The sequence below is a fragment of the Heliangelus exortis genome, chromosome 3, assembly GCF_036169615.1.
Source record: "Heliangelus exortis chromosome 3, bHelExo1.hap1, whole genome shotgun sequence".
NCBI classification, from domain to species: Eukaryota; Metazoa; Chordata; class Aves; order Apodiformes; family Trochilidae; genus Heliangelus; species Heliangelus exortis.
Genome location: NC_092424.1, coordinates 68,561,111 through 68,578,023, shown reverse-complemented (window position 1 = coordinate 68,578,023; position 16,913 = coordinate 68,561,111). Strand labels below are relative to the sequence as shown.

Genomic DNA, 16,913 nt, shown 5'->3' with positions numbered 1-16,913 from the left:
AGATGACTTGGAGCCTGCATTATTGATAGTGGAAAGCTGCCTCAGCTGCAGAAGCAGCAGATCTTTGCACTGGCACCTCTCCTGGAGGATGCTGTAGGCATCTGCAGGAAAGGAAGGGGGAATGACCTCTTAGGTCAAATTCCTTTTACTGGTAATCATTACATGAAAAGTAGGTACGAAAAGAAAATGTCTAAGAAGAAATGACCAAATAAACCTTCCTGAAACATGGCAAAGGGATTACTCTGGTCTAAATCCCAATTAGTAAGCAGACCTCTGATCTCATAAGGCTGAGACTTCATTTTTGGTGAAGAGTTCAGGGCACGGAGAGATGGAAAGAAAAAGAATCATTAGAAATCAGAAGATGCTGCTGTGAAAGATTTTAGGAGCAGACTGTTTTGATCACAAAACTACAAACCAAAGTGCCTTCTTCTCTGCTTGCTTTCTTTGTTTAGTGTTTGAGAAAAAAAACCTGGGCATATCAAGCAATAAAGAAAAAAACCCAACACCCCTTCCTCCCCCAACACCTTTTGTACAGCTTGGCAGCCTTTGTGAAAACACTGAAAAAAGAATCGGTTTTAGCTGCTTTGCTCAAACTTGGGGAGGGTGGTTATTATTCCAGTACCATCCATTTCCCTCCCTAGCTTCCAGGCATTTGGCCTGGAAAGAAAAAAATCAAATCTAGAAACTCTGCTTCTGCCTCTGAACTAATAGGATAACATCTGCATGCAGAAAAGTTAGGAGCTTAAGAGATGAGCCGGGTCCAAAACCATCGAATAGCACCTCGACTCCAGATTAGCTCATTATTTTCTTCTACACAAAGACTGATTTAATAATTTCCCCAGAGAAGTGACAAATAAGGGAAACTCTGTACTCCATGCTGCTGATCCCATGAGTACTTGTAAGACAGACCCCAGCTCTGCTGCCAAAAGGGGTTGAGCCCTTCCCTGGCACTGGTGCGGAACTTCTGGATGCATCCCCAGCAGTGCTTCCTCCCACCCTCTCTGACTACAGAGGAGATGAAGTATTTGGGGGTAGAGCTGGGCGGGGATGGAGAGGGGAAGGGAACATTTTTTTTGCTGCATAATGGGAGGTGAGGGCTGGACGTGGCTGGCAGAGAAAACTAAAGATTATTCACCCTTTCTTTTTATTCAGTCTGATGTCTGTAGAGAACTTGGCTTTAGCTTTAATGATTTTCATTCTACCTAAACACAGAGGAGGAATATTCCTTTTTCTCGAGGGCTCTGGACAATGTTACTCATCTCAAAATTCTGACCAGCACTTTTCAGAAAAGCCTTGCTGACTTTGGAGAACACAGAATAGGAAATGCAGAATAAATTAATTCAGGCTTTGAGGCACACTAATTTTGGCTTCTTTTGCAGTAAGTATAATACATTGAAGAGGTGACAAAAAGTGTGTTTGACCAGAATTACTAATGCCTTGCCAGTTTTCTGTGCTTGGGAAATATGAAAACCTGGAAAGGTGTACTTCCTTCAGATACGTCTATTTTCACATATAGTTCTTTTAACAGAAGGCATTTACCATAAAAGGTTTTGATTTGCTTCTATTATGGCTATAAGTGTATAAAGATAAACCTTAATATCCAGCAGGCTGCTGGCACCAACTGAATGGCACACAGTAAAAGTTTATTTGTTACTCTGGTCAGGGGAAAAGTGAGGAGGGAAGAGGAGAAGTTACAGGTAAAGGAAAAGTTTTGAGAGTGAACACCTTTTCTGAAAAAAATCACATAGGACTCCCCTTCTGCTTGCCATCTAAAACTGAATTCAGAATGAGATGGTTTAGGTTATGATCAGCTGAGCAGTACTAGATGTAAGCAACGTTGGCTTCCTGTAAGTAGTTGCAACTTCCCACCCACTCCAGGCCAAAACAGGGTCACTCCAAACTGTGACACATGGATCACAGCCAACACAGATGGGGCATCCAAATGAAAGCTGTCCAAGCATCTCCTCCTAAATGGTAAGACATGGTAAAATACTTTGCATACCACCAGACATGAAAAGTTGCTCTGAAGCTCAAAAAGACTTTATTTGAAAATTCAAAGAACAAAACACTTTTTACCTACTGGAATCATCATTTTCTTGTAAACAGCACCAGCTTCAACAGACTGCATTTTTTAACCAAAAGAAAACCAAACCCAAACAACAAAAAGCCCAACCCTCCCAGTGTTGGTTAGTTAACTGAGCAATAGCCTTCCTTTTCCTTAGGTTCTAATGGAATTTGTGCTTGTTTTACAACACAGCCTATTACAAAGATTTTTGACCCATGGATTAGTCCAAAATTATTCTCTTTGTAGAGAGCTTGAGGACTCTGCTGCTGCCTGAGAAGCTGCTGACTCTGGTGTTTGAACAAATATACAGAAGTGTGAATGTTTAGTTGCCTAGGGCGCAGTATTTTCTGTCCAGTGTCCTACCTTAAGATTTCTAATCCTAATAAGAAAAAAAAATAGTAAAACATAATAATAAAAATAATTTAAAGAGAACTTCTAAAAGCAACGTTGAACACAAGAAGAAAAACAATCTCCTGCATGCTGAGTCTATATGGCCAGTTTATAAAGGAACTGCTCATTTTAGCTTAAAAACAATCTTTCACTGTGCAATGCTAGATTACATATAAAGACCCTTTATCCTCTGAACATCTGAAAGCTTTCCAACAATGAAATGTTTACAGTTTAAGGGAAGCTTATAGTCTTGCTCTTAGAGACAGAAGCATCCCTGTTATCCTGAAACTGCCCCTTGTTAAGTGAGGGTCCCAGAGAGCAGGCGTACGATAAGACAAAGCCTGATCATCAACAGTGACAGAAAGAGGGAGCTCCCACAGAAAACAACTCTTACAATGAGGATAGACAACACCCTGCAAAGTGAAAAAAACCCCAAAAGACTAAACACTACCATGCTTACACTAAAAGAAGGGAGATTTAGGTTAGACATCAGGAAGAAATTCTTTACTATGAGGGCACAAGCTGCCCAGGGAAGTTGTGGCTGCCCCCTCCCTGGAAGTGTTCAAGGCCAGGCTGGATGGGGCTTGGAGCAGCCTGGTCTAGTGGGAGGTGTCCCAGCCCTTGCAGAGGGGTTGGAATTGGATGATCTTTAAAGTCCCTTCCAACCCAAACCATTCTATGGTTCTGTGCTGGCTGTTCCTCCTGCTATGCAATAGTGTCAACATTTGAGAGATCAAACTGGCTACAGGACAATCGCTCTTCTATTTTTTCATGTGAAGCTCAAAAACAATTACTTGATGGCTTCAGGTCATTGCAGGATGTAATTAAAAATAACTAGAGGTACAAAGGAGATTAGTATTTAAAAAATAAAAAAATTTGTACCACCAAATTTGTGGCTGTCTAAAATCACATCTTTAAAACTGCTGCCCTTTCTGTTTGGAGCAGAAGGAACTCAGATGCAAAGTCAGTGTTGCAGTAGCAACAAGTCCAGACAAGTGGCAACAAGAAACAGGAAACACAGGAGAAAAATATCAGGAAAATACAGAGGCTTTGCTTGAACTTTATCTACTTTTATAAATGGAGCTATGAGAGCAAAAACAACAAAACACTGTGTGTTAAAGATCATAAACTGAACTGCTTCTTTTCTGTGCCACTTTAATGTTCTCACACATTGGATCTATTGACTTGTCTTTAGCAGATGTGCTGCTGTCAGCTGGTCTCCATGCCCTGGGTGTCCTGTGGCTTCCAGCCCTGCCAAAGCACGTTGCTTGCTCTCCTCCCTGGGATGCTTTGCTCCCACAGGCAGCTTAAGCCCCATGATATTGCCAGCTCAGTATTGGAGATATTAGTACCTCTTTCCTCCCTTGGCTTTCAAGCAGGATAAACCAGACTAAATCTTCCTAACATTCACTGCTGCTTTTCCAGGCATCAACTTGTGCTGTAACACAGCAGAGAGATGAGAGGAGCTGGAATCTGAAAACATCAAGGCAACATCTAACCAAACAGTCCAGCATGGAGTGTGCCAGTACAGGCAGAGCTATGGATGTGTAGAGAGAGGAAGCAGAAGTGGGTGCAACAAAATCAGAAGATGCCAAAGCATTATGAAATACATGGTGTGACAGCTAGAAGTTGGTGAGCACAGCACTGTGAGGGTACCAGCAGAAAGGCAAATGCAATGGCACTCGCAGCTCATTCCTAATTCCTGCCTTTTGAAATCACCCTGAAAAGATGCCACAGCTTGTGGCATCCCTTGCCATCCACACCAGCTGGGAGAGGAGCAAGCACGTATCTCTTTGTAACCCCAAAGCCAGTGCTGGAACCACCTGCCCCTGTGCTGAGTGGCTGTCAAACATCACAAGGGCTGAGCAATCAATAGGGGAAGCTATTAGAGAGCTCAATACCAAGCATGCACTCAGACTGAGAATGTTATTCATGTATGAGAAGCATGTGATTGCAGCAACATACTTTAGTTCTCTAAACAGTAGAGAAATGACTTCATTAATTGTGGAAAGAGTGTTCACATTTCTCTTCGCAGAAAAACAAGAAGTACTATGTCCCAAACAAATTATTTGAAAATAAATTAATGGAGTCGATAGTCCTAAAAGTACCTTGCACTCTCCAACCTTCTGAGCTGGCTCCTGGGAATGCTGTTGGACACCCCTGGGGCTGAGGGAGGTCCTGGGCAGCCAGCAAGGCAGGGACACAATGGCTGGAGCCAGCACTCCCTCTTCTGCACCTCCTTACCTGCCTAATATCCCAGTGGCATCAGTGAACTGCTTCTATGGCTAGAAATAAGCACTGACATTGTTATGAAAGTTAAAAGAGACAGCAAGGAAAAAAAAAAACCAACCATAATGTACAATTTTAGAAGCTTCTGTTTTAATAATTGATTTTGCAGTTTGTCTCAAAGCAGAAAATGTTCTTCTGAAGATACAGGACTGACCCTAAAGTACCTTCAGCAGAAAGTGGCTAAACAGAATATTTATAAACCCACTGCAGAAGCAGTAAAGGCCACTCAGAACTGAAAATACATTGCAATGTAAATATAGGGTTTTATATACAAAAGTTGTTTTTATAAACAACTTTTTAATTAACAATTTTGCCCCTCCCCCTTGAGAGAATCTTACTTATGCAATAAATGTTTTTGTGCTTTAATCAGTGTCCAGGATTTTAATTAAGGATGTTTTTTATCCATGCCATACAATGGAAATTAATACATCTAGGTACCAAATATATATGCTAATGTTGTGACACTATAGTACCCACAATGTCATTGCCATTCCCATTGTGCAAGAAACCATAAAAAATACACACATGGAGAGAAACTGTCTCAAGTCATGACCAATTTACTCCAGGCTTTACACCTTTAAAGAATTCAACATATACCCTATATTCTTAGGGCAAAATCAGGGTGAAAAGTGTATTACTAAGACACTGTAATCCAGACAAGTAACAGACTTAGCTAGTTTTGAGTATGCTGAATAATACATTTATAATTGTTCATGTAATATTTTAATGCATTAACCTCTCCATATTTTGTACATATTTTGTAACTACTGTGATTCAAAAATTGTCTGAGAGTGAGGCAGATTCATGGCAAGGTCTGCAATCATGTCCTGTGAGCTAGGACGGATGGGAGGGAAAGGCAGAACATCTTTGCAGAAGCTACACCACCTACAAGTGGTCACATTTCCCACAGTGAAATACAAAAAGGTTGAAAAAAGGCTGAAATTTTACAAGAGTGAGCTATTTGTCAGCCTACTTCTGCATCAAAGAAAGACTGTGAAGGGAAAAGTAAACAGTGTAAGAAAAGAATATAGCAACAGGATTAAAACACAAACAATGAAAATGCTGCACTGTAAACTAATTATTAACTACAACAAGCTGAAAATAAACTCTTTCCTTTTTGTCACGTTCACTTTAATCTTCTAAGAGGCAGGAAGAGGGAAGACAGGAGGAGGCAGCAGTTTCAGACTTGGGGAGCTTATCAAATCCCAAATCGGATGATTAGAGGAAAGCTAAGGAGAAAACATCCTCTCTTCCCACCTCCCTGCCTCCCCAGAAAGGAAGTGTAGCCTTTAGGACCAATCTGCAACGTTTGGTGCTCTTTAAAGAATTGCTCTAGAGAGCATTTTTTCCTAATCTGTTTTTCTCTCTTTCTGGAAGTTTCAAAATTATCAAGACGACGGGAAATGGACAAACAGAAAAGTGATATTCTGGTTTGTTGTTTTGTTTTGTTTTGTTTTTTGGGTTTTTTTTGTTTGTTTGTGTGTTTTGTTTTTTTGGCTTTTTTTTTGTAGTGAGACCCGTTGTGTAAAGCAAATAAATAAGGTCCTTGGTTGTCATGCAACACAAAGCAGCATAAGGGTTTTACATCTGAGAAGCATCACTGCAAAACCCAGGGAAAGTCATCAATGGGCTGAGGGTGGGGAAAAGTGGAAAAAAAAAAAAAAAAAAAAAAAGAGGGCTGTTCTACTTCACTGATTATTTATTTAATTATTTCAATGATCAGATTTCATGTTGCTCAGTTCTATATCCTGAATAGAGGAAAGAACAAAGAGAACAAACCAAAGAAGACACCATATTTTGATAGTTTAATTTAAAAAAAACCCCAAGCAACAACACAACAAAACCTCAAACCCTGCTTTTCAGTGGCTTCCAAAACAGACTCTCCCATAATGAAAAACAGGAAACTAAAGTCTCTGGACAGCACACTAGAAGTACAAATGAAAAGCTTGAGCAGTGACATAATGCTTCAGCCTCAAGCATAGGATCAAGCATTTTTTCTTTCACTCTGCCCTTAAATCTATCAGGTCTCTCTTAGAAAGCAAGTGTGCCAGTGTGAACCAGAAAAAACACAAGGTTCATGTAATTCCAGGATTGTGCTACATTAATATAAACCTCTTTGCAATACAAAAGCCACACAAAAGCACTTATTTTGCTGAAATATTATATGGATTTTAAATGTCTCTATTATCCAGTATAACTCCCTCCTACTTTTTTTTTTTTTTTATTTTTCAAGATTAAGCAAATGCCTGAGCAGTGGAACAAATAAAACTGGATTTCCAGCTTGTTTGGGCTCGTGATGCTAAATTTACAAAGCGAGTCCCTACTGGGCTGCATCCCAGCACTCCTGACTCCCTCACCCCTCTGGGAGCCTGGTACCCAGCCACATTTTCTGGGCAAGCCTTGCTGCAGCTGCCAATCAACTGCTCCAGGGGGTGCCCATGGCACCCTGCCCCTGCTGCCCAGTGTCTTGTAGCAGTTAAACATTGGAGAAAGGACTGGGAAGACCCTGAGCTGCACCCTGAGCCCCCCCTCCCTGGTTGGAGACCACCTGCAAAGTTAGGATGAGGAGGACTGGTGCACAGACACACTGAGTTAGCAGTCTAACTCCCACTTCCTCAGGAAACTAGGCTAAAAATCTTTTTTTTTCTCTTGCTGTGCCCCCCCCTCCCCACCCTTAACTACGCAGATGCGGTATTAAAAAAAAAAAGAAAAAAGAAAAAAGAAAAAAAGAGTAGCATAAACGTAAAGCTTAAGGGCTATACTATATCCCCCAAAGAGCATCTGGATTACTGTCTCAGGCGTGCTTCAGAAGTGTCATTGGCTTCCTGTTTAATATTCGTGTTTTATTGCTGCATAAAGTCAGCCTACGCTCAAAGAGCAATATATTACTCCCACATCCTCCGAGCAGATCTTTAATGAGGATATTCTGGTTTCTTGATATTCAGAGACCTTCTGTTGGTATCAGCAGAAGATTAGCATATTCTTGAATGCACAGCACAAAGAAAAGAAGAAGTCAGCTCTCTCTGTTCAAACTGAGCCACTGAATTAAAAGGGACCTTGAATGACCATCTAGGCTGCCTCCCAACACCAGGCAGGATCAAGTAAAATTATGTTATTTTCATTAGACCACCCAACCCAGCTGGGGAAAAACAGATATGCTCTAGGACACAGAGTCCCTTCCTGAGCCTGAAACCTCAACCCAAAATCTCCCTGGTCCAGCCCTCAGCCACACAAGTTGGTCTACTAAGAGATCCCTGCCTGTAGACCCTGCCTTCCTTCCATTGCCATGGTTACAATGCTACTATTACCACGCTTGTTGAGGTTGAGCCTGTTATTAAAACATACATTGACAGGAGGTGCTGGTTAAGGCCTTCATCACAGTGAAGTCTAAAATTCCTCCAATAAGTGCTTACTATTTGTACCAGTGCTGCACTCTGAAAGCAAGAGGTGGCTCAAGCAGGGACTCTCTGTTGCCTTCATCCCAGAAAAAAAAGGGGTATTTTAAAGGGGAGACATAAAGGACAACCAGAAAGCAGTCCTGCCAACATTAATGGAGTGGGTTAGGTCAGCAGAAAACATATAACTACTTGGTAGAAAGCAACTTGTTTGTGATGGATAGACAGGCACCACGGGTGGCTGGGAGGAGAAAAACACTCTCTAAGAGCTGGTAGACAGATGGGAAGTAGAGAGGGAGCAAGGGGCTTTAATGATGAAGATGAGCACCTTGTGATTAATAATGAAGAAACCAGTGAAGGAATGCATAGGGGAGGTTACACTGTTAAAAAGGAGGAAGCTGGACAAATTCCTTTTGCAAAGACATTCTGGAGAGATGGAATTACAATCTGAAGAGACCAGAGAAAAGGACGTTGCAGTCATTCAAGACATCAAATGAGTGCTTAGATGGGAATTTCAGTTGTGTGGTCTGGATAGAACAGCACCATTCTTAAGAGACATTACACAGGAAGAATTTGCTGATCTGGGAGTAAAGACAGAGGCAACTGGGAGATGGTTAAGTTTTGGCCTGCCTGAAGGACACTGGTGGTGTCCATGGCAACAGAGGCAGGAGATAAAGGGTAGAGCTGTGGGTGGAGGGAGGAAAGTATTTGGTATCTTTTTAACCATGTTGAATGAGACATCATGCCTTGGTATCCACCAAGAAGTGAAGCAAGACTAAATGAGGTTATAGCTTGGAGAGTACAAGTTTTATGTTCAAGTCCTAAGAATCATATATTACTTATATCTACATATCTATGATTCTTTCATGATTTATATACTTATTTGTATATAAATACATATCTAAGTATGTATATCTACTCATTGTGTTTGTAGGCAAAGGAATCTGAAATACAGGAATTAATTTAATTTAATTACAGGAATCTGTAATTAAAAGAACAGAAAAGGAAGAACACAGCCCTGCACTCTCTGACAAAAACAGAAATAGAAAAAACTCTTTCTCCTTATTCATTTATCATAGAATGACAGGTAACAAAGCACACAGTAGCAAAATGCTTGCCTGTTAACCCCTTGGAAAGTTTAAGCAATCTAAAAAAAATAGTAAAAAAATTATTGTTGTAGCCAGCTCCTGCACCCTTCAACTCAACAAATCCTTCCATGTTTGGCGGGCAGGCAACCCACACACACACAGGAAGTGCAGGCAGCTACTGGCCCTGTCAGCAGTCACTTAGCTGATCCCTTCACCATACTGGGGATGTGTATTTTGGTCCAGAGATGGATGCGTGTGTAGCCATGTGTCAAATCTGCCAGCACGCTGAGTGCTGGAAACAAATGGCACTTTTAGAGCAGCGCATCTGGGTCACTGCCTGCTCTCACTGTGCCTGCAAGGACCTTGGGGAAGAAGAGTGGAGCAGGGAGAAGCAGGATGCAGATTTGGGGAGCTGTGCTGGCAGGCCTTACCTAAGCCGCTGCCTGTAAACTGGATACCCTCACCCCAGAACCAGAAAATTGGATTTTCTGTAAGGTAAGGGTAAGTCTTTTGTACCCCTAAGTGATGAGGTAGCACTGGTTTATTTTTTTCCCTACTCACAGCTTTGCAGGTGTAATTAGTTTGGTTTTTTTTTTTTTTACAAGAAACACATTCAACCTCCCCAGTAAAACAGACCGTAAATCACTGAGAAATAACACACAGAAAGCACTCACAGGCTCTGCTTTTTAGTGCTGTAACTAGTTTGTACTCACACATTAAGGAAATGTCACATTTGATTTTGACCTAGAATCAAGTTCACTCCGCCTGGCTGGAACACAACCCGCACCATTCATGCGGCGCCCGGAGCGCAGCCTCCAGCTGCAGAATGTGGGTTACCAGAAGCAGGAGACATCTGAGAAGGAGTATTCAGAGAAGCACATGTGCCACTTGCAGCCCCGAATGCATTCAGTTATGAACTCTGCAAAATGTATGAATGGTACGGGCTGATGGTATAATCCCTGGAAGTACACATCTGTAGCCATTCCATGGAAAAATATTAAAAAAGAAGAATGCACACCATCCAAGAGCCAGGATGGTTTTTTTTCTTTTTTTCTGCTGAGTATGCAAACAAGCTAACTAATTTTCCCTCCTATAAACCATTTACACAATCTGGGAGTCACTGCAAGGGCCAGTTGTGAAGATTTCAATAGCAAACATCATCTGCAACAGATAAGGGAACCATGATATCAAGTCACATTTTAAAACCCAACTATACATGCCAAAAACGTCAAGTTCATTTCTTACACAGATTCTTACACATCTAATGGCAAAGTGTCAAAGGAATTTGGGACTATGACAGTTCTACAAAGCCACTGTCACTGCTGCTGGAACACCTATGCAGAAACACTGCCTGTCACATCCACATGACCCTCTCCCCATGTGCTGGAGTGTTCACCATGGACAACAACAAATTTTTTTGGTCTGCTTGCTCTCCCCACATTTCATCCGTGCCCATCAACTGCTTACTCCCACCAACACACCAAAAGGGTATTAAGAAAAGGAATTATATTTGACCTTGTCATACTTGTGTGTGTGGGACTGAAAACAGCACAGCCTCCACAAACAGGCAGATACATTTTAAAAAAGGACAGAAAGTAAGAGAGAGCATGCTTCCTCATAATCATAATGTATTTTATCAACTGCCTGAACTCCAAATCACTTCCTTTTTTCAGACAGACACCTCTGGGTCACATCTTTCAGCTCTGTTAAAATTTCAACAGCTCACTGGCTGCCATTTCATGCAAAAGGGGGAAGGGATACAGACTGAGCATCAGATAGTCAGATAAAGAAATGGGTTTAAACAGAAACAAAAAATCTTCTCACGCAGAGAGAAGTTCCTGTACCAGGACCGTGTATGAAGAAGATAAAATGCCACAGCTCTGCAGAATGACAGATGTTTATCATACAGCTGGGACCATTTATGTCCGTAGTTTCCACTGCTCTAGTGGTAACAGAAGACTTCCTCCTCCTGGGTAAGCTCTTTCTCACTCTAGGATTCACAACGGAGCAATTACAAGCATGTTAAAAGCTCCACAAAGCTTTCAAGGCTTGCAATAACTACAGCTTCTGACCCAGACTGACTGTAAGTATTACTACAGAGCAAGGCTGCAGAACACATTGCAGAACACATAGCTGAACGTTTAAACACCAGTGAGTGCAGTCTTCAGCAACTTCTGCCCTACTTGCCTTAAAATATACCCAATGGTGCTTTTGTTATCAATGATGTAAAAAAATTAAAGCTGTGACAGGTTTGCTTACAAAGGCTGACTCCCTCAGTCCATCAGCAGAGCAGTGTCCCCCTGCAATTGTCAGGTTTGCTTCTCATTTTGGGGAGGTGAAGTAACAGCATCCGAACAAGCACGTACAAAGTGACAAGGGCATAGAAAGCATTTTGTTGGCTTGGAACAAAACCCTGCTTGTAGGATTCCCTGAGTGAAAGAATTTATGTTAACAGAGAAAGCTATTTATAGCTCCTCTCCATAGAAATGAACTGCCTCTTGGTTCCTGTCCTCGTGAAACGCAGCTTTCTAAGTGGAGAAATCCTCTCTTTACTCTAAAAGCGTGGGTGAATGGGGGCATGGGGACAGGAAAGCTGCTCCCTGACCACCCCCTGTTATACTGGAGATAAGGTCTCCCTGTTCAGATAGCACAAAATGTCTCTCACAATTGGAGATCCTGTGCAGATCTCCCCCAGCCCCTTCTCAGGACCACTACCCTGAGGGAGCTCCCAGTGCCACAGCCCCACTGCTTGCAGCTCTGAGCTGTGCCTGTCTGCTCTTTCCAAGGCTCCTCAAGAGTCACATGCTTAATTACAGGCTCTAAAACCACACTGAAATGAGCATACCTAAGGAAGATTATAGCTCCTTGAAACAGCACAAGGATAAACCAGGAAATCAAGATACCCCTCTCTCCCCACCCAGACCTTTAGAGGATCTCAAACCAGAGCGTGTTCATGTATCCTCACATCTTGTATGGTCTCCAAAATACAAGTATACTGACTTTAATCCTCATCACTCACAGCCAGATAGCTACAAACCCACCCCCCTGTATGCACACCTCATCATCTTTGCATAATCATCACACAAAATCTCACCTGCTTGTTACAAATTGCCCAGATCTGTGGTCCACTTAATATCCAAGCCTAATAAATTATTTCTGTAGATTTGCTCAGACAAGAAGCTGAGCTAATGTCAGGCACATGACTTTTCTAAGTGAAACAAAAAGCCAATTTGCAAAATAGCAAAACTGAGCAAGTTCACTCTTCCTACAAAAAAGGTAGATAGACAAATAAATGGGAAGCTAAAACACACGTGCAAACAGAGAAAACACATAAGAAAGATTTCCACTTCGCTCTCTCTCTTCTTTGGCTTAAGTATTTTTACAAATAAGATGCAATTAATCCTCTACATCCATATCTGCTGCTGGGTTTTGAATCTCAAAACGAGAACTACTTGGCAAAAAAACTACCACACTACTCAGGAGATTACAGTTTCAACCTGACTAGTGGGGAAAAAAAAAAAGAAAGAAAAAAAGACTTTTGGTCTACAAGGAGTTTTTACATTTTGGCAAAACTTCAGACTAAAATAATGTCACTTTTTCCAGTTTGGTCTCTAAATATTGGTCTCACTTTCCTGTGCCCCTTCCAAAATCTAGACAAAACACAGGTTCTCACTGCATTACCCTTGACCCTAAATCTTGTCCCTCAACAGCTTTACAATAAAATCCCTCATAACTGGTTCCCTCACACTGCTTCAATCCAGTATCTCACATTGACATCTCTGTTGTTTGGAAAAAAAGTGTATCTTAAATCTAATAATCATACCAGTAAACCTAAATTAGACTAATGGGATCCTGAACTGAAAATAAAGCTCTAAAAGCTATAGGGTATACATGAGACTTTATTAAACTATAAAACTGTTGATTAGAAGTTTATTTGCTAAAGATAGAATTATCTTAAGACAATTTGTTGCTCAGCATAATAGCATTTGGTGTCTATAATGAAAATTAGATTACAGCAGGGTAGGTTTGCTTATAATTTAAGATTAACAGACACAGTAAAGTGTTCACATGGATGAAATAATTAAATGCACTACGCTTTCCTTTTCTTGTCATGACATATCTGGTACTTTCCAAGTCATAAGAATCTCACTTCACAATTCTGGAAATCATATTTGAAAAGAGCTATTTCTCCTTCCATATTCCAGAAAGAATTATATTAAGCTGATATATAAGATCACTTAATGTAAAGGTGCAGTTCCAATAAAAATTGGAACTCACTTCTTAGTGAGGTGCACTTCTCTCTCTTCTTAGGCAGGTGCACAAGGTTGTTCTGCTGCAATTCTTCACTACCTCAGTTCAAATTATGTGCCTGTTGGGGTCCTGGAGAGACTGGGGATTAAAACTCACAACTCCAAAATGTTTTGGTTTAAATTCTTAAACAGAGGTGTATGAGACATGCAGAAGAGAGAGTATGAGCAGGAACTCTGGAGACTGACCATGTTGCCCCAGAAGAGTTATCCTGAACCACAGCCCAGAGAGAAAAGCAGAAAGCATCCAAAGTTTTTACACTCTTGCTCTCAATACAAAGGCACACACAGTTAAGTGTAAGCTAAATTTTAAGTGGTATTTTCTTGGGGAGTCTGACTACTCAAACTTGGAGTGCTTCAGACTCAGAGATCACTGGCTCAGAGGTTTTGCACCAATTTACACATTGGTGACTGAATGACAAACATCTCTATGAAAAGCACACAAGCTTCTACAAGGCCCTCTCACCACCCCATCTTCCTCCACAGCACTGGCTGTCTGTGTAATGCAGTTGTGTCCATATCATCCCTAGCTACTGGTCATGGCTGTATTTGGATTCCTTCAGGAATTTGCTCTGCCCCTAGCCATGGTTTCTACGTATGGGTTGTTTGTGAGGCTCAGGAGGAGATGAAGGAATGGTGGTGTGCAAATAACAAAGTTTTCCTTCTGGCAAGTGGCATTTTTAATTCTCCCTCAGTCCAGTGTCACAGCCAAGGAAGGAAAGGGAGCTCCCACCAGCTGCAGTTATTAAGACTTGCTGCGAGTATTCAGGTTTCAGTAGCCCTGTTATCCAAAAGATAAAGAGCAGTGATGCACTCCAAGAAAGCCCCCCCCAAGCCTACTCCAAACAACAAAAATAACACTGCCAGCGCCAACTGTCATGTGTCACAACTTGGTGCTATTCTTGGAGCAGATGCAGGCTCAGGAATTTTCTATTTTTTTTTTTTTCCCCTCTTGTAAGCAAAGTAATTTCAAACCAGTCCAACCAACACATGTTATGTGTGTGATGGCCTTGGCAGCTGCTAATTTTCTAAATGATAATCACTGGCAGTTTATCAGCCTTAACAGTTTGGGGAGAGGCAGTCTGACAGTGTTAACAGACGCTGCTGAACCAAAATACAGGTCCCACGGGCTCCCTCGTGCCCACTTTTTCCTTCCTGCAGGATGGAGAATTTAAAGGGCTCTGATACAATCTGGCAAAACGTCACCCTGGCCCTGCACCTCTCCTCAGATCACTGCCAGCAGGGCTCCCTTACATCTCCATAGCATACGCCATGAAAAAAAAATATTTTTACAATGCATTAATTGTGCCCCCTCTGCCACGTGGTTGCAAATTGCTCTAGCAAACAACTGCACCTCAATGAATAAAAAGTTTGTTTGACCAAAGAGTAATTGGAATTGCTTGGCACTGAAGATGAATACAGCAATGCTACAGCTGACACATCTTGCACAGATAGTCCTATCGGGTCTCCCGTACTTACTTGTATATACAAAACACAACAAATAACCTTTCTTGAAGCTTGACATAAAAGAGTGAGGTTTCTGGGCAAACTGAAATATTAGCCTCTTTAGACTCTGAATGACTGAGCTTATCTACCAGCCCTTTACATTCAGTGAGCCACAATAAAGTGCCTTCACAGATGAACTTTGACAAGTTGTATTTGTTTCCTGTAGCACACACAGAATTTTTATAAACACATCCATAGTCACAAAATAAACTGGCATTAAATGAATACTAGCTAGGGGAAAAAAAAAAAAAAAAAAAAGAGAGAGAGAGCTTTTACATTTAAAAAAACAAAAAAACCTCAAACAACAGAGCTTTTATATTTAAAAAACAAACAATCAAAAAACCAAAAAAACTCAAACGACTGAAAGCTGGTCTTACACATTGCATTAAAAGGCTGTAAGTCTATATTTTAGTCTTGGGTGAGTTGAACAAGTTAAATTAAATCACAGGTACTAAACCTCTGGAAAGTCAGAGTAGTTTGCCCGTTTTCAGCCAAACCCTTGGTGCTCCTGACATTTTTTGCTTTTGCTAATCCCACTTTATGCCATCAATTGTTCACATGATGCAAACAGGCAACAGCTAGATGGTTTTTCCTTTTTACAGGTTTTTAGAGCCTCTGTCCTTTAGAGTTTCTAATGATAATCTTTGAGTCTGCAATTTCAAAGGTTCTGCCATGGAGGAGAAAAGTGCTTTTTCTGCATCCAGAAGTGACCATTCTCTTTGCCAGGGATTTCACAAAGTAGGATCTTCACAGGGGCAAAGCTAGATGCTTTACAGTAAAATGACCACCACCACTAAGGACTCCCAGTGAGGAAGTTTTGTGTTTGTCTGATCATCCTTCCTGCCAACATCAGTGGGAAAATTCCCATCCATTTCCATAGGAGCAGAGACAAAGGCAGGGAAAAAACACAAAGCACATACAGATTCTTCCTACTGTCAGTAAAATGGAAGAGGTTCCTCTTTGGGAGGGTAGCAGAATCCTCTACAGAAGCTATTCTGATTCAGAAAATCCCAACTATTGTCTTATAACATAACATAACATAACATAACATAACATAACATAACACAACATAACAGACAACACCCTTGTGAAAACATAGTGTGGGCCTTTGGAAAGGTAAAAGGAACACGCAAACTGTTCAATCTCTTTGTTTTATGACCTCAGCCAAGAACTGCAATCTTTCATTTCACCTTAATGCTACCATAGTGGTCTGAGTGCCAAGACAAAGCAAAATCTTGAAAGAGTATGAATCCAAAACCCTGAACAAAAGCAAACCTCAGCATATACTAGAAAAGTAAACATGAGTGCTTCTCCAGATTTAGACTGTGTCTCTGCCATGGATGCTGCTCTCAGGGTCTCATGTGGAAGGTCCTTGACCAGCTGGGGAATACCCTTCACCCATTACCACTGTTGCTGGAAGCATGGCTGATGGCTGAGGTACCAGCAGGACCTTTGGTACCACACACATCCCCGAGGCAGGCCCAGGGGCTCTGAGCAGGGACTGCAGGCAGGTAGCCCAGCCTCAGCCTCTTCTGCCTACCTGACATCACTCTCTCTGTTCTTCAGAGGGGAGAGATTTATTTTTCCTGAGGGTGCTCAGAAAAAATGTGCAAAGCATCGTCTTAGTTTGGATTTTTATTCATCAATTGATTTTTCTCACAGATACCAATAGTATTATAAAATTAAATGGCTCTCTTGGGAGTCAGAACTTTTTAGATATTGAAGGGATTTCAGTTTAAAAAAATAAGGAGGATTTTTTGGCCATCCCCTTCCAAGGCCTCAGTAGAAATACTAGTTACAAAAATCCAGGTGGGAAAGGAAAGGAACTAAAGGAAAGGAATTAAAGGAACACACACTGGAAGACAGGTTGGCA

At 41.3% G+C, this 16,913-nt stretch overlaps 1 protein-coding gene across 6 annotated transcripts in view; it reads right to left on the bottom strand.

The window, feature by feature from the left end:
- Positions 1-16,913, bottom strand: part of FYN (FYN proto-oncogene, Src family tyrosine kinase) — a 137,512-nt gene that overhangs the window by 79,341 nt on the left and 41,258 nt on the right. The window lies entirely within an intron of this gene.